At 48.9% G+C, this 18,324-nt stretch overlaps 1 long non-coding RNA gene across 4 annotated transcripts; it reads left to right on the top strand.

Annotated features, from left to right (window-relative positions):
• The first annotated feature begins 14,802 nt into the window (after positions 1 to 14,802).
• Positions 14,803 to 17,464, top strand: LOC109255513 (uncharacterized). Of its 4 annotated transcripts, none has more exons than XR_002075283.2 (2): positions 14,803 to 14,860; positions 16,727 to 17,464. It is a non-coding gene; the product is annotated as an uncharacterized LOC109255513 (long non-coding RNA). The 4 variants fall into 4 exon arrangements; XR_002075274.2 differs by lacking the exon at positions 14,803 to 14,860 and adding an exon at positions 14,929 to 15,200; XR_002075279.2 differs by lacking the exon at positions 14,803 to 14,860 and adding an exon at positions 14,929 to 15,267.
• The last annotated feature ends 860 nt before the right edge of the window (positions 17,465 to 18,324 follow it).

Here is an 18,324-nt window from a genome sequence, read left to right as displayed (position 1 = left end):
AAATGCCAAAAGGAAGGTACTATGAGTAGGCGTCGTAGGCTTGTGGATACAGGCTTGGAAATTAGACACAGCTAGACATGACCCCTGCTTCCCCTAAGGAAATAAATATTATTCGTGGCTGTGGTTGGAGTCTAGGATCCCCAGATGTGAGGAGCGGATAAAGGGAACTGTTGTTGGAAAGGTGCCCTTGAGGTCTGCTGAGAATTTCTGGACTGTGTCCTTAGGGACCCAGCACTGTCAAAGCATGGTATTTCTAAAAATGATGAAAAGATTAAGGTGAGGACAACAAATGGCTCCACCCTGTCATGGTATGTGGGACGTGGGTGTGGACAGTTTCTGTATATACTCTCATGCACACACCCAAAACCTTGTGCCTTCCTGGCCCTGGTAAAGACCTGGTCTGTTGGAGCTGATAGGGACTCCCACCGCTGGCCAAGCCATATGTTATTACAGACTCTTCTGAAGAGCGAGGGCCCTTCCTGGAGGACTGGTTTGACATGCTGTATTTGGTTGAGCTGCCTCATACGTGTATTTCAAGACAACCTGGGAATGACCACTTAATTTTTTTCAATTTTCCTAATTAATAGGGACACATGGTGCTACCTATAAAGTAAGACTTGGTAGGAAACTGAGGCCTTCGTATCGACACAAGGATGATCAACACAGGTGGGTCAGGAGTACCTCCTCTTACATCCTCACCCCTGGTAGGGGCGAGGTCTCTCGAACAAAACATGGTTACACACAGCTTGCGTTCCCTCCCTGAACCCTTATCTAGTGACCTGCCCATTTTCCCCGCAACTCCCTCCTGGCTTCCCCGTGTCCTCGCCCTTCCAAGGGCACGTCTTGCTCTTAGGACGGTCTTTGGGATCCAAGTATTAAGATAAAAAACCCAAACCCATCTGTCCTCATTTTGAAGAGGGGCAAAGGAACCCATCTAGGGACATCGGCCATCCTGAAGTTGGCCCTAGAGCCACCTGAGGAATTTTATCTACCCTCTGACGTCCGTATGGGATTGGTCTTCATCGAGCTTGAGCTGGAGGTAAGAGTGGGGTCACTGCTGTTGTTACCCCTCTATCCCTTTTTGGAAGATTTCGGATGGACGTTTGTAAAGGCCACTCGTTTGATTTTAAAAACCCATGTGACAGTTCTCCTTCCGCTTGGCCCCGTAACTCTGCCATACCCTGCTGTGATCTTACTGCTACTGGGAATGAGCTATCTGCCAAATACAGGAGCTGGCTTCACCTCCGCCTGGCACAGTGGGACAGGTGCCTTAAGTGTGTCGACAGCTGCTCCTCTGAATCACCACTCACGTGCGTCCCTGGGCGCCCTGCACTCCGACCCGATGTGGAAGGGCTGTGTGCTACCCGGGATGGGCCCGGTCGCCTCGTAGGTGCTTCCCTCCATAGTGGGAAGTATGGTCTGGAAGAGGCCACCCCGCACCCTGACGTTGCACAGGTGTGCAAAAGTGGGTGTTAATTCCACGGAAGAAAGAGCAGATGAACGAGTGGAGAGCAGGCCCTACTCGATGTTATGAGTTAAAGCTGGAGGTGGGATTTAAGAGTCTGCAATATGTGTGTGTGAGGTAAAGCACTCCATTCCTTGATCCATGATCACATGTGTAGGGAGAGGAGGATCATCCTGTCAGAGCATGAAGCTCATAGACTAGAGGAGGTGGCGACCAGGGGACGGGCAGGAGAAATCATGTCTATCTCAGAACCTGAGGAGGAATGGGGCCACAATGCGCCCATGCTCTTTTCTTCATGTGAGTGACTATAGAGCGTATATAGGTCAGGCTCAATTGGACAGCCATCACTTACCAGTCAGGGAACCCTGGGCTGCTCCTATCTGTAAAGTGGGGATAATAATACCATCCTTTCAACATTGCTGAGATGAACGAGTGCTATGAAATATGTAAAACTCAGTGCTTAACATAGTGTAGCTGCTCGACAAATGATAGTATGGTCTTCGGCATCTTATTTCTTCCTTCTCAAAGGGAGCGAATGGAGGCAGGGATGGAAGCCAAGAGCTCACCCAACTCAGCTCCGAGAGGAAATGGGAGCGATCTTGCTGCAAGTAAAAGTCCAAAGTACCGACTAGGCTTTGGCACACCCTCCAGGTGATTCAACTTCACCCACGCCAGGTTTCCTGGAATTGGAAAAGAAAGGGATCGGCATGAATATGGTGTTTGTGTCTCAGGGAAGCCAGCTTCTCTATCTCCAAACCCAGCTTCCAATTTGTCACCAATGTCTTGTCGCCCATGATCATATAGTTTACTTCTTTTTGCTTCCTCCAACTTCCTTTTGCTGTGTGGTTCAGTGACCTATATGCTGTTCTATAGTTATTCATTTTTAAAATGGAGAAAAAGAATAAACATATATAACAGAGGGGAATGATGGCTCAAATCTATTTGAGGTGGCTCAAATAGAGACTAGAAAATGTCTCAAGCATTTTCTAAATAAGGTAGGCATCTTTCAGAAATGAATCAGGCGTAAGTGGGCAGGAAACAAGAAGGTATATTGGATGACTCCTCAAATCCCTTCTAATATAAGGGCCCAGTGAATTGCAGGAGTCATCGCCATCATCATCCTCATCACCACCACCGTCATCATCATTGTCATCGGTGACCCTTGGCAGACAAGGGAGGTAAAGACAGGTGATGTTCTAGTTCCGGGCTGCCATTCCCTCTTGCTCATTGCCTATCTGGATCATTGTCCTTATTCAGCACTTGCCACGTATCCAGGGTTCAAAATAATTCAAAGCAGAATGGTATCCTGGCAAAGCCAGATGAGCTATAGTGAGTCACTGCATCTCACTCATAAAATGGGGAACTTGGACGGAACTATCTCTTAGATCCATGCCAGCTCTGAAACATATGTTAAAATGAGTCCAAGCAACTTAATTAGGAAGATAAACACCATGCCAAAAATAATCACAATATGGTCTAAGATAAAATATACCTCATAGAACCGAAGACCTGAAAGGAACGTTTTAGATTATCTAATCCAACCTCCCACTCAAAAAGGAATTATGTCGTAAGTTGATATATAGTCAGAAAGATGGATGGATGGATGGGTGGATGGATGGATAGATGGATGGACAGACAGGTGATGGACAGATGGATGGATGGATGTGTGGATGGAAGAATAGGTGGATGGGTAGATGGGAGAAGGGAGGGGAGAGAAACATATCATGGACAAGAGTGCAAGCTTAGGAGTCAGGCTGCCAGGCACCCTGCACCTGTTTCCTTTTCGGTTTATTTTTGATTCCTTTAACTTCCTTTGTTGTGTGGTTCAGGGAACCAGGGAACACTGGTTCAGGGAACGCTATCCTACAGTTACTTAGTTTGAACATGAAGTGTAAAAAAAAAAATTATATAATAAGAATGAACCTTGTAGAAGCAGTAATAATCCTTACCTTTTACAATAATTTTGAGAAATTATGCTCATTGAAAATAGAATCAAATGAGATAATACATATGAAACACACCACATTGCTCAAAAAATGGAATCTATTAATATTATTATCATATACATATGTAATTCAGACGCCAGTGGGTGCCCTTGAGGATTGGACTGATATCAGCCTACACTTAAATTCCTCAGCCGGGAACAGTCAAAAGCCCTCCTCCAGTTTCCAGAACCTCCTGCAGACAACCTGCTCATGTACCATCCTGTGTGCTCTCCATCTGGGGGTGTGGCTCCGGGGCCTCCCTGCGCTGCCCGCCCTCCTACTCTATGCACTGTGGCCTCGTTTCACCCTCACTGTCCCCACTCCCAGCAAATTAATCAGACCCAAGCCCGACCAGCCTCAAAGCCCAGGCTTTTAATTGATTCTCATAGGAAACCAAGTTACTTGAAGCATTTTTGTTGTTCTCTGACTTTTTAACCAAAGATTGGGGTAGGAGATATCAAGGGACCTAACACAAGGCACACGTCCATTCTCACCTCCCATGCCACCCTTTCGATCCTCTTGTTCCCTCCTGGTGTGGGTGCTGTACGTAGGTCAACCAGGAAGCTCTCCCCGCCACACCCACGCTCAGAGCCCCTCATGATCTGAGCATCTGCCCCAAGACACTGTTCAAAAATTTTCTTATCCATGAATAGGGTTGTCTCCTTGAAATGAGCTCTGGAATGTTCTCTACCTCCTTACCTTCAGGCCTGAAAACGGAGAGGAAGAAAACACAAGATGACTTTTGGCATCTACACCTCCAACTGACCTGACCCCCGCTACACTCTCCCTAAGGAATCCCAGGGGCCTCCTTTCCATCGCTCCCTGCTGTGCCCATCTGCTTGAGAGGGTTGGTTCCCTCCCCCCTGTGACTCCCCCAACCCCCATGCCTCAGGCTGGGGCTCTGTAATAGCCAGGGTCCACGTAGGTCTTGTGAGCGGTGGGGATACGGTTTAGTTGAAGTTACTTCAAATACAGGATCATTAGCATTTTAGGGTGACTTGAAATCAGGCACAATTGCAGCCTGAATCTTCTGCCATCCCACCTCCACCTAGAGGGGCAGGCACTGCCCTGTGCCTCTGACCTCACCCTCTGGGAAGGCACAGTCCTCCTGTGGGCTGCTGCCCTGAGCGACCAGCCTCCTGCAAGAAGAGAGTTGAGTGACTCCCAAGGTTTTCTTTTTGGGGTTGTTCTTCTGCACGGGACCGGCACATCTTCCTGTAATATTTTGGTTTGCGATAAGAAATACACACTTGGTCTTCGTTTCTGTGCCCGTTTCTGGCACTGGGCTCTTAACACCCTTGGGGTTTCCTGTGAAGAGGGAGAGAGGGGATATCATCTGTTATGTTAATGAGTGACTTTTGGAAAGCCCCTAGATCTGCTAAGGTGAGGGCTGGTTCCCAGAGGAACCAATCCAGAGATTAGAGGCTGGAACTATCAATCCTACCTGCACCCCATCCCCCACCTCTGGGGAGGGGAACCGGGCTGGAGAATAAGTTCAATTACCACTGGCCCGTGATTTAATCAATCAGACCTATGTTAACGAAACCTCCTTAAAAGGCCGAAGGACACAGTTTGGAAAACATCCATGTTGGTGAACCAGAGCGCATCCACGGCAGGATAAAAACTTCTTTGTTTGGGACCTTGCCCTGCTTATCTCTCCACCTGGTCGTTGATTCGTATCCTTCAACATCTTTTGTAACAAACTGGTAATCTAGGGGGTAAACGGGCTTCCTGAGTTCTATGAGCCGCTCTAGCCAATTAATCGGACCCAATGAGGGCTCGCGGAAGCCTCTGACCTACAGCCAGCTGGTCAGAAGCACAGATCACAAGCTGGACTCCACACTGGTGTCCGAAGCGGGGAGCCGTCTTGTGCGACGGGGACCCCAGCCTGTGGATCTGCTGATGTCTCTGGGTAAGCGGTGCCAGAGTGGAGTTGAACTGTAGGACACCTAGCTGAGGTCGTGGCCTTGTTTGGTGGCGTAAGGAACCCCCCCCCCATCTTGCCAGAACTGGGTGCAGATCATTCTCCCTGCGCCGCCGCACTCTTACTTCCTGACCTACGTGTCCGGAAAACCAGGGCAGAATTCACGCGGCTTGAGACATTTCTCTTCACAGCTCCCCTCCGTGTTTTATGTCTCAACTGCCAACTCTGTTTCCACTTCAGACTCAACATGTCCAGACCCGGACCCAGGAGGGGGGACCCTCTGCCCAAATCTGATCCTTTTACAGTGTTGTAGGTCTCAGCCAGTGACACTAGCATCCGTCCGATCAGTAAAGCCGGAAACCAATGCATCATCTCTGACCGGGCCCCTCTCCCTGGCCCTGAGTAATCAGTTACCGAATCACCACGTCACCTCCAAACATTCAAACCTGTCCTCCTCCTTTCCCTCTAACACCACCGCTGCCCCAGTGCCCCATCTGCTCTCTTTTGGTGGCAGGTCTCTAACTGTTCCCTTTACATCCACTCAAGCCCCCCTCCCGCACCCGTTCCAGCAGCAGCCAAAATTATCTTTTCATCTGTAGGACGCTGCTTCTCATGTAAAAAAGAAAAGGACCTAAGAAAATGCACGCGTACCTGCATTTGTGCAAGAAGAAATACAGCAACGGGGAACCCCAAGCTAATGGGACTGATTAGCTACAGAGGGTAGGTGGGAAGGCTGTAGAAAGGGGAGACAGGGAGAGGGTGGGAAGGATGGCAAGAACTGTCCTTGGCTGAGTATACTTTTTGCATAGTTCCGATTTTAGAAATGTGGTCATGTTTCACATATCCAGGAAATAAATATGTAAATAATAAAGAAATAAGCGGGATGTGTGTGTTTGGAGGAGGGTTTGGAAGGATCCCAGATGAAATACACCCAGTAACAAACTTAATTACGTTAAAAATGAAGGTCATACCACACGAAACGGAGTGGGGAAGAAAAGAACTAGTTTAACTTTGAAAAAAAAAAATCTACTTTCACTATGTGATTGCTGCATGAACGGGAGGTACCTGCTGACACGTCCAGCTTGAGGATAACGGCAGGTGTGCTTATTTATGTATTTATTTATGTATTTGTTTATTTCTTCATTTATTTCTCTTTTAGAGAGCGCCACAGGGGGAGGGGGCAGAGGGAGAGAGAGAGAATCTCAAGCAGGTCCTATGCCCAGCACCGAGCCTGACTTGGGGCTCAATCCTCAAACCCACGACCCTGGGGTCATGACCTGAGCCGAAATCAAGTCAGACGGTCCAGCAACTGAGCCACCGAGGCGCCCTGAGAAATGGTTTCTTAAGGGGACTCAGGGACAGAAGCGTGTCTTGAGTGGCTATAAGACCCAAGACACGTACGTCTGCAACCTCAGCTCCGTAAGATGTACTCCTATAACTCTAGAGACTGGGGAATACGTGCCAGAAACCCACCAGGTAGGAAATATCGTGTCTTCGGAGTAAAGGATATTATGCCCCAAGGGTGTACTTATGGGTGTGATTAGACAAAAAGGAAAGAATGTGGATGTGGGGGCTGTACTCAAAGCCTCAGGTCACAAAGCAGTCGTCGTGACACGTTCGTCCAAGATGGTGTTAGTCTGGTTCACACAATGATGTCAAAGGCTAAAGACAGATTCTAGCTGATGGCGATGTACTTCCCATTTATGGGCTAGCATTCTGCGTTTATGTGTATTACAGGATCGAGCAAACAAGTAACTTTATTATGGAGGAAAGCACTATGTTTCTTGCCGTTGGAGAAGAGAGTTACAAATGAGAAAATGAGAAAGACCAGAAAAAGCCCTGTGATTTTAGATTACAATTGGAGTTATCAATATGAACTCATGATTTTTAATATATATATACAGACAGGTAAGTATAGATAAAGATACAGATGTGTGTGTATAATATATACATATATTTCCTAGTTCTATTCATCAAAAGGGCCTAGGAGTAATAACACCCCAGTCGCAACGAACATATCTAACACCCACATCAGGCTTCTTAATATAATTTTACAAAATAGGGTCCAGTAGTCCTTCAAAAAGTTCAGGCTGAGAACAGAGAAAGAACAAGATGGGCCCCAGACATCTCATGATGCCCAAAGCAAGGAAGTCTTGGGGCGCCTGGGTGGCACAGTCAGTTAGGTGTCTGACTTCAGCTCAAGTCACGATCTCACAGTTCGTGAGTTCAAGCCCCACATCGGGCTCTGAGCCTGCGTCAGATTCTGTGTCTCCCTCTCTCTCTCTGCCCCTCCCCTGCTCACGCTCTGGCTGTCTGTCTGTCTGTCTGTCTCTCTCAAAAATAAATAAACATTAATAGAATTTTTAAAAATAATAACAAATTTTAAAAACACAAGGAAGTCTCAAAGAATGGTGGAAGCATGTCAAAAGGACAGAACAGCCAACGTAAAGGGTCTCTCTAGCCAAATACGCTACGCTGAGCAACAAAATAAATAACAGTCATGGACTGTAACCCACAGAATAAAATAAATATATATGATCCCATAGCAATGTAAAGAAATAACTGAGTAAATAATTAAATGGGGGTTAAGAAATGACTCTGGTACAGTAGCATCCCAATAAATAAATGTTGAAGGAATGACGGAAACAAAAATCACAACTTGGCAACCACCACAGTGATAATTGTTACAGGTGAAAATCATTAACATATGCTAAAATTAGTGGAAGAAAGCATGATGGGAAGTAGGATTTTTGCAGAGTCTCAAGGTATCCACCTGTAAGATACGTAATGGTCGAAACGGGAAGAGCAGTGACTTTGCGATGAAAACACGTGGCAGATACAAGTTTAACAAAGTTAACGGAGTTAACATCACGGGTTATGATGCGTAGTTGATAGCCAGTGCCTCCTTTTACACTGCACTAAAAAGGACACAATGTCACAGTGTTCTTGCCAGCAACGCACAATCTGAACTTAAACATGAGAAAACATCAAATACCAATTGAGAGACATTCCGCAGAAATAATCGGCCAGGATTCTTGAAAGGCACCAGGATATTTAAAGACAAAGGCACGATCACACATTGAAGAGAAAAGAGACACGACAAATAAATGCCGTGAAAATTCTGGGTTGGATCTTGCATTGGAAAAGGACATCTTGATTTGGCTTAAAAAAATATTTTTTTAAGGTTTATTCATTTAAAAAAAATGTTTTAATGTTTATTTTTGAGAGACAGGGACAGAGCATGAGTGGCAGAGGGGGAGAGAGAGAGGGAGACACAGAATCCAAAGCAGGCTCCAAGCTCTGGAGCTGTCAGCCCAGAGCCCGACGCGGGGCTCGAACCCACGAACTGTGAGATCATGACCTGAACCGAACTCAGGTGCTTAACCGACTGAGCCACCCAACTGCCCCAATGTTTATTCATTTTTGAGAGAGAGAGACAAACGGAGCACGAGCAGAGGAGGGGCAGAGAGAGAGAGGGAGACACAGAACTCATAGTGGGCTCCAGGCTCTGAGCTGTCAGCACAGAGCCCAAAGTGGGGCTCAAACTCACAAACTGCAAGATCGTGACCTGAGCTCGAGTCGGTCGCTTAACCGACTGAGCCACGCAGGAGTCCCTCGATTTGCTTTTAATAAGTGGACTTCTGTAAGATGCTAACATTTGGGGAAGCTGGGTGAAGAGTATGTGGGAACTCTTTGAACTCTTTTTGGAATTTTTTTTAAAGTTTATTTTGAGAGAGAGAGAGAGAGCATGCACGGGTGAGGGAGAGCAGAGAGAAAGGGAGACAGAATCCCAAGCAGGCTCCACACCATGAGTGTGGAGCCCGACTTGGCGTCTGAACCCATAAACCCTGAGATCATGACCTGAGCTGAGATCAAGAGTCGGAGGCTTAACTGAATGCACCACCCAGGTGCCCCTGGAACTTTTTTAAAGTTTAAAATTAGTAAGTTTAAAGAAAGACTTCTTTTTATGTTTATTTTTGAGAGAGACAGAGAAAGAGTGTGAGTGGGGGAGGTGCAGAGAGAGAGAGAGAGAGAGAGAGAGGGAGACAGAGGATCTGAAGTGGGCTCTGTGCTGACAGGAGAGAGCCCGATATGGGGCTCGAACTCACAAACCGCGAGATCATGACCTCAACTGAAGTTGGACACTTAACCAACTGAACTACCCAGGGGCCCCTGAGGTGCACCTTTTCACTGTCTCTGGATATGCCCTGTTCATATTGCAACTTGCATGGTGGGCGGTAACCAGGTACTCCAGTGGTCCTTTGGGTAGTCAGGCTTGACAAGCAAAGGTGTGGACATCGTCTCCACCCGGGGCCTGGGACTATACAGAGGAACCTCCTAACCAGAGATGGAGAACCTCATCCTAAATCCCCAGGAACAGACTCATGTCCCTGAAAGGCAGCAGAGAACAGGGTAAAAGGGTAGACTCTGGAGTCAGACCTTGGGGCTCATCTTGAGAGTTGTAACGATAGGCAACATTTACTGAAGTTAAATATGTACAGGACACGGAAGTAGGCACTTTACCCACACTGTCCTGTTTAATCCTTCCCCCTAGTAGGGGGGAAACGGAGGCAGAAACAGATTAAGAGAGCTGCCCTAAGTCACTCAAGTCGCGTCCGGTCTTGAACTCTGGCTGTTGTGTTCAACAGAGAGGAAGCAGGGAAAGTCCTCAGGATATGGAGCAGCGAGACCCGATTGTGCCATCGCGTGACGGCCATGTGCCCTTGAGCAAGTCATGTCACATCTCTGCTACGTTCTGGATGCACAGAGTTATTTTGAGACATACATGAGATGCATATTTGGGGAAGCACAAGGACTGTACCGATGTCGGTTTCTCTTCTTACTTCCTCCACGCTGGGACGGAGACCCAGAGCGGTTCTGCACCGGTCGTCCTGCACAAGGAAAGGAGACAGAGCTCCGTGGCTTTGCTGCCCGGCAGCATTCGGACTACAGCTCTCCCCCAGGCACCGGGCATCCCGGGGGGACCCCACCAAGGCTGATGAACTCCTCCTCTCCCCTCCACTTCAACTAACATTTATTGAGCCCCTGTTATGAGTCAGACATTCTCACCTCCAACATCTAACTTATTCTCATGACAGCCCCACACGTTTATATACAACCTCCCATTAAGGAAACTGAGGCTCAGCCAGGTGACTTACCTTGCCCAGGTTCACAAGTTGGTAATTAGTTGAATTCGCATCTGCCTGTCAGCAAGGCTAGTGCTGTTTCTGCCGCCACAAAGCTACCACAAACGAATAACTTCATTTGAACACCAGACAGCCCTGTGATCTTGGCAAAGGTAGAATTATTACTCTCGCTTTACGTAGGAAGAAAATGAGTTTGCGAGAGCTCGTGTGGTTAGAAGGCATAGACCTGGGGATAGAATCAAGGTCTCTGGTTTCAGTTTGTCCATTCATTCATTCATTCATTGTACAATTTCCTGAGTTCCAACCCTCTACCCAATACTGGGAAGACAAATCCAGTTTAGAAAGGAGCTCACGTTCTAGCTGGAGGGAAAGGCAATCAAATGTGATTGTAATCTCTCGGCTTTTCCTGTGGGAATGTTCTTTGAAATAGTCCTGGGTTCTCCTTTCTCACCCCACGCTCACACCTCCACCCCTTCAAAGACGCGTCCGTGTGCACCATGTCCCCACGATTGCACTTGCAAATGTCAGCAGTGGTGTCCGTGTTGGCAGATCTAATGGTCCCCCTTGATTTCATCTTATTCTGTCTCTGAGCAATCCTTCTCACGGACAACTCCCTTCTTTTTGAAACCCTTTCTCCTCTTGTTTTCAGGGTGCTATCTGCTTCTCCTATGTCTTAGCCACCTCATCCTCTTGGGTCGCAGGGCTTTATGCAGGAATATGTCTGCATGTTCTTTAAACACATGGACTTTGACCCAGCTCTGGACTTTGCCTTGGCTGTTCCTTCTGCTAGAATTCTTTTCGCCTCATCTTTACATGGCTGGTTCCTTATCTTTCAAGTCTCTGATTAAATTTTAGATCTTCATAGAAGGCTTTACTGATTCTCCATCTAAAGATGACCCTCATCCTTTTCCTTTAGAGTTCCACCCTTTAGTTCTCTGCATTGTACTCACCACTATCTCCTATTTTGTTTACTTATTTTATTTGCCATCTCTTTCCCTCAACCAAAAGTAAGCTCTGTGAAAACAAGGGCTTTGCCCATCTTGTAGAAGAATGCTTGGCCCATAGTGAGCATTTGACAAATGTTTGTTTAATAAACATATGGAAAGGGGGGGCCTGGGTGGCTCAGTCGGTTAAGCGTCCTACTTGGGCTCAGGTCATGATCTCACGGTCCATGAGTTCGAGTCCCGCGTCAGGCTCTGTGCTGACAGCTCAGAGCCTGGAGCCTGCTTCAGATACTGTGTCTTCCTCTCTCTCTGACCCTCCTCCGTTCATGCTCTGTCTCTCTCTGTATCAAAAATAAATAAACGTTTTAAAAAAAACCCAGCAACATATGGAAGGTGTTCTCTGAAAGATAGGAGAGAGAGACAGAGACAGAGAGAGAAAGAGAGACTTTGAAAGCTAATTAAAAGAGTTTTTAGAAGGATACATGGTCAACAGTATCAAATGCCCCAGATACGTCAAATATGACAATAAATAAAACGTTTCCATTGGATGCGGAAATTTGGACGTCCCCATTAATCTCAGCAAAAGCAATTCCGGTGGAGATTTGCATGTGGAAAGCTAACCCAGGAGCACTGTGTGCAGTTCGTGGACGTGAGACAGTGAATGCAATTTAAGCTTAGCTGTAAGATGAAAGGAAGCTAGAGAAATTGATAGGTCATCAGGGTCAAGGAGGATTGTTCTGTTTTGGTTTTGGTTTTGCTTTGGGTTGGAAAACATTTGAGCATGATTATACACTGAGGAGTCTACGAAGGAAAAAAAAACATATAGGAAAGGTGATCATTATAAAGCAAGGTTCTTGAAGGAAAGAAGGGATGGAATCTAGTGAACAAGAATGAATTCTTAGGAAAAAGGGTCAGCACCTTCTCTTCCAGGTCAGGGGGGAAGAAGCAAAGCATGGAGAGAGGTAAAAAGAAAAAAAAGGGGGGGAGGGGTGGGACGCCTGTGTGGCTCAGTCAGTTAAGCGTCCGACTTCGTCTGAGGTTGTGATCTCACAGTCCGCGGGTTCGAGCCCTGTGTTGGACTCTTTGTGTCGACATCCCAGAGCCTGGAGCCTGCTTCAGATTCTGTATTTCCCTCTCCCTCTGCTCCTCCCCTGCTCTCTCTCTCTCTCTCTCTCTCAAAAATAAAGATTGGAAAAAAAAAAAAACCCACCCAACTTTATGGGTAGAGGTTGAGAAATGGAAGGAGTTCCCTCTTAATGGGTAATATTTTCCCTTTGAATGTCAACCGCTGATGGCAAGAGAAGTAGGCGAAGGGGCAGGCCCTTGCTAAGACAAAAGGTCTAAAATAGCCATCAGCCATCGTAGGTTGGGATGAGAAATAAACTGCATTCGGAACAATGACAGAAAAGAAAGCGTGTTGATACTGAAGTCGGGTGAGGTCAGACCCGTGTACTCTTGAGGAAAGTGTGAGTGTGCAGAGAAAGGAAGGTGGCATTGGGTCAGTCCAGGTTGGGGAGCACGTGGGGCTGTCCTCACCCCTGGTGCTGTGACCGAGGCCCCCTCTCTCACCAGCATACAGCTACTACGTAAACACACCCAAGCAGAAAACATTTGTTCTGCAAAAGCCACTGCCCCCGTTTTCTAGTCGAATAAACGAACTCGTGCTCACACCCTTGCTCATTCCCAGAACCCGAGTGCACCGCTCTGGCATCCTGACTTCTTGAAGCTGCTCTTGGTACCTGAAGGGAACTGGAACATACACCCTCCAAGCACTGAGGAGTGGGACTATATGCTTAAGAGGGCAGAAAAGGCACATTCTGGAAATGGTCTGGGGTCAGCCGAACGCTAACACTGCCTTCCAGGGTCCTCTCGGCCCCTGGGCAGAAGCGGGGAGGGATGGAAGGCGGGGAGGCAGGCTGGCAGAGAGGAGGCATGCCCTGTGACACACTGAGGCTGTGTCACAGCTTTGCATCTAGTAGAAAATGCTGGGCGTGGGGGAAGGAGCTGCCTGGCATGTTAGTGCCCCGGGGCCTCCATTTGGGTCCAGGCTGGGGTCCTTCTCAGGTGGCATCAGTGTTAAAGGAGCCTGGGCCCCCGCACAGCTGAACACAGGCTGGGAGGAGATTTTTCCTTCTGAAGTTATCACTTCTCACTTAATGACTTTTGGGGCTGTGTCTCTGGGTGGAGAGGAGGTGATTAACCCTTTCCTGAGACACGTAATTGCCTTCGAGGCTTGGGGAGGAATCTAACTCAACTCACTTTGTGTCATTTACTATAGTCAATGTCGTAACTATAGTCAGCAGTGGGTGGTTGATCTACATGAAATAACCTGCAGCTTATGTCCAATCCCGAGAGGGAGGGAGGGAGACAGAGAGAGAGAGAGAGAGAGAGAGAGAGAGAGAGAGAGAGAGAGAGACTTTCCACATAGACCTTTCAAACACTGTCCATGGGAGAGCTGAGGCTAGAATCAGTATTTAAAAATTTTTTTTCTTAATGTTTTTATTTATTTTTCAGAGAGAGAGACAGAGCATGAGCAGGGAAGGGGCAGAGAGAGAGGGAGACACAGAATCGGAAGCAGGCTCCAGGCTCTGAGCCATCAGCACAGAGCCCCAGTGCGGGGCTCGAACTCACAGACTGTGAGATCATGACCTGAGCCGAAGTCGGACGCTCAACCGACTGAGCCACCCAGGCGCCCCGTAGAATCAGTATTTAACAAACGTGTACAGAACATGACTGCTTGTATTCAGGCTTCGAGTTGCAAAGAAGGGAGTTTCCAGTCTAATGGGGGAGACCTAGACGATGCCCTCAGAAAGCATTCCAACGCGAGGGCCAAGCAGGCCGATAGAAAGCACCACAGAAAGAGGGCAAATGGGCATGACTCAGGGGAGGTACGTAACCGCCGAGGGGATGTGGAAGTGTTGACAGATCAGAGGATGTTGATCCCCTTCTTTAAAGGATAAAGTGCTTCATCTGAGAAGCCAGCAGAGGAGAATTCTTTAACAGGCTTGAGTTTAGAAGGCGGGAAGGAAAAGGTGGAAGAATGCCTCATCTTGAAGAAAGGTAACCCTGCGTCCAGTGGTCCTGCTGAATCCCCCGTCATCCCTGGGCGGGAAGCCCTGAGCAAAGCCACCACACAGGCCTGCCCCAGGGTCTGCCCCCTCCCAGAGCAGGGCTGCTCTCTTTCTCTGGCACCACTGCATTCAAGGCCACGGGCAGACCCGAGGCTCTGGGCCGCCTCCCACCTCTGGAAAAGTCCGGGCAGAAAGGTAACAATGAGTCAATGTTTAGCTCAGGGAGACAAAAGGCCCTTTGATAAGACCCTGGCCTCGGCAGACTCCTCCGCTCTGCGAATGAGCTTGGATTGCATTCAGGAAGAGGGGGAGCAGGAAGCTGCGGTTTGTGAGCCCCCCTCCACCCCCCTTGTCCTTTCAGACGCCGTGGCTGTGGTGGCTGTGGTGGCTGTGGTATAGACCCTGCAGTTGGGACCCTGGCCTGGCAATCACGCTTCTAGTCACCTCGTCTGATAAGGCCCTCCTCACACCCAGGAATTCTGGGCTTGTTCCTACGGAGATAGGAGCGGGGCCAGGTAGCCAGCCACGTGGAGGGAGCTGGGACTTGCCTCCACTGCGGGGGTGGGGGTGGGGGGAAGGGCCACAGCTCGATGATGCCGGAGTCCTGTGTCCCTGAGCCTGCATTTCTAGAGAGGCACCTCCTCTGTGATGTGCCTGTTCCCTGGTGAGTCTGTTGTCTCAGCTACTCACCTTTCCAAGGCAAAGCGGGGAAGAAAACACTAAGCTGTCGGGTGAGGCTCTGCAGGGAAACAGAGTGCGGGCCATTAGGAGCCATCCAGGGGGGCTGGTTAGGAGGGAAGCTGGGACTGGGCTCACAGATTAGCAGCCTTTGTGTGGGTCATTTGGATTTTATGGAGGCCGTGGAGAGAAGGAGCTAGGGGCAGGTGGGACTGTGACAGGTAATAAGAAATGTATCTTGGGGGGCGCCTGGGTGGCGCAGTCGGTTGAGCGTCCGACTTCAGCCAGGTCACGATCTCGCGGTCCGTGAGTTCGAGCCCCGCGTCAGGCTCTGGGCTGATGGCTCGGAGCCTGGAGCCTGTTTCCGATTCTGTGTCTCCCTCTCTCTCTGCCCCTCCCCCGTTCATGCTCTGCCTCTCTCTGTCCCAAAAATAAATAAAAAACGTTGAAAAAAAAAAATTAAAAAAAAAAAAAAAAGAAATGTATCTTGGGCCCTCACACAGAGCTCCTAAGACCTTTGGAATTTCCTAAATGGTGAGAATCATAAAAGTTTCTCTTGTTGTGTTAATGAGGCAACTTTTGGAATATCCCTAGGTCACCTAAGGATGGGAGTTGTTTACCTGAAGACCCTATCTTACCCCCCCCCCACCCGCCCATGAGGAGTGGGGGCTGGAGGATGAATCCAGTCACCCTTGGCCAGTGGATTAATAAACCGTGACTATGCAAGGAAGCTTCCGTTAAAAACAAAACCAAAAAAGGATGGGGTTTAGAGAGCTAATGGGTTGTGAACATGGAGACAGGGGGGGATTGTGGGAACCTCTGACTTAAAGCTGATTGGTCAGAGGCACAGGGGACAACCTGGCCTAGTGATTAGCATGTGAAGTCAGGGAGTCTTGGAGACTGAGCCCTTAACCTGTGGGATCTGACTCTGTCTCCGGGGAGGCCTGCTCAGAATTGAGTTGAATTGTAAAACAGCCAGCCAGCCAGTGTCCAAAAATTTCTTGGTAGTGTGGAGACCGCCCCCGCCCTCCGCCGCCATATTGGAATTAGATTCATAAAGACGGGGTTAAAGCTGCTGGGTGGGGACCAGGACATGAGATAGCCACCATGGAAAGCTCAGTCTGCTAAAAGTGAAGTCCTATATGAACAAATAAATGCGCCCCCCTCTCTGCCCTTTAGCATCAGTGCCAGCCCCCTTAGCTCCACCCTGCCCTGTGCCCCCTCCCCTCAACACACACAGAGGAATCTGGGCTTAATGAGACCTGGGCTCTGGGGAAGGGAGAAGAAAGTAGACAAACCGGTTCAACAGGGAGGAAGGATTCTTGCCATTCTCTTCCCAGGCTGAGGACGGAAAGGAGTAGGGGAGCCAGTGAGGTGAGCTTGTGGAGGGAGAAGGAAGGGCCTCAGAAGGCTGGGTGCTCTCCCATAACGGACAGAAATGGGTGCCGCTTTGTGTCCTTCATTATTCCAGCGGGATTTCAAGAAGGCAGGCTGACTGGCCCCATCTTGCAGGTCCGTGCATGAGGAGAGGGCACGTGAATTGCCTGAGGAGGACGGAGTTTGATGGGGAGGAGAGAAGAAGCAAGGCAGTCAACAGATTGAGCTGGGCACCGTGCATAGCCATGCCGACCCAGATGCAAGGTGGGAGAGCCTGGTGCTGTGCACACGAGGGATGGCCCCTCTGAAGGCTGAGGGGGTCCGAGGTTCTTGGATGCCCTTCAGCATTCTCTCGTCCAGGCCCCAACCCTCTGGGCTGCTCCCCGCCGTTGAACAAAGCATCTTCCTAACCCTCAGAGGTACAAGAAGACCCAGGAGACCGAAGACGCCAGGCCACCGCATGTCGGCAGTCCAGTCTCCTCACTTGACTCCTGCACTGGTCTGATAGAATGGCCACCACACCCCCATGCCGGGCTTCTGACGCCCCCCTGTCCTCCAGGGGTCCCAAGCCAGATGGAGGCCATCCGCATATCCCCCGTGGTCTAGCTGCGCCACGGCTGGAGTTATTTCCCAAGAATTTGATAGGAAAGTGTAAGAAAGGCAGAACTCTTCAATAAGAGAATACAAGAGCCATCAGAGCTCAACTCCCTTATTTGAGTCCAGCCACAGACTGGTGTGGCCGGCAGGAGTTCTAGTTCTGCGGCTTGATCGCAGAACATGAGGGGACTGGGTTCTGGTCTCTGTTCGCCCGACTCCCGGCATGCCCGGCCTCTTACAGGTGTTGGATGAATAAATGAACGGATTGCCGGCAGACAGGAGTGCAGGGTGGATTTACTCAAAGGCCACTTGCCCAAACATCTGGGGACCCCCCCCCCCACCGTCCTCTCCCATCCTGTCCCCAACCCCTGCCTTCAGGGAGCAGAGAATATTCCCAAACAAACTGATCATACAAACTGGGCTGACGTGATGGGAAAGAGTCAAGGACATCTAGGATGCTTCCCTACAGTAGGTCCCATTTTCAGTAAAGCCAAAAACTCTTTGAGCTCCGGGTAATGTCCCTTGCTATCTTCCTTTGGGCCTGTCTTTCTATGGATCCTGCTGTTCTCCCGTCTCTCTGATCCCTCCTCGGCGCTTCAGCCTTTCTGCCTCTTTGTCTTTGTTTCTCTGGATTGTAGGCCTGGGTCCGAAACCGGGATCCTCCCAGGCTGGACTCTCTGACCCTGATCTTCAGAGGGTCCCCCCCCCCCCCCACCCAGCACCTTCAAAGTGTTCAGTGCTAAGCAGATGTGCACAGGCAAAAGACAGCAAGCGTGCTTGTAGAGACATGTATCCACAAAGACACCTGGGAGCACTGTTTCCTTAGGCTACTGGGATGGGTCTGCTGCATCCAGATATTTTACAGTAGTTTTGTTTGGTAAGAATTATGTGCGCTTGAGCAACATACTGGCATTTTATTTTTCTTTGGAGGTTCTGGCACAAATGAATGAAAATACCTATCCCCCCTGCAATGCATTTGCTGTGAAAGATACATTTGCAAGGCATTGTGTCGGTCAATAGGTAGGCTCCCTCCTCCACGCGCATAAAATGCAAAGTGTCTTAAAGGTAACCAGCAGTGAAAACCAGTAAGCACTTTGCTTCCCTTGTCTTCATCCTGTGACTGACGCTGGGGAGCT

This window comes from Panthera pardus, unplaced genomic scaffold (assembly GCF_024362965.1).
Source record: "Panthera pardus isolate Hobbes unplaced genomic scaffold, ASM2436296v1 HiC_scaffold_21, whole genome shotgun sequence".
Classification (NCBI taxonomy): domain Eukaryota; kingdom Metazoa; phylum Chordata; class Mammalia; order Carnivora; family Felidae; genus Panthera; species Panthera pardus.
Note: the sequence above shows the minus strand (reverse complement) of the source record. Positions and strands in the feature narration are given on the sequence as shown.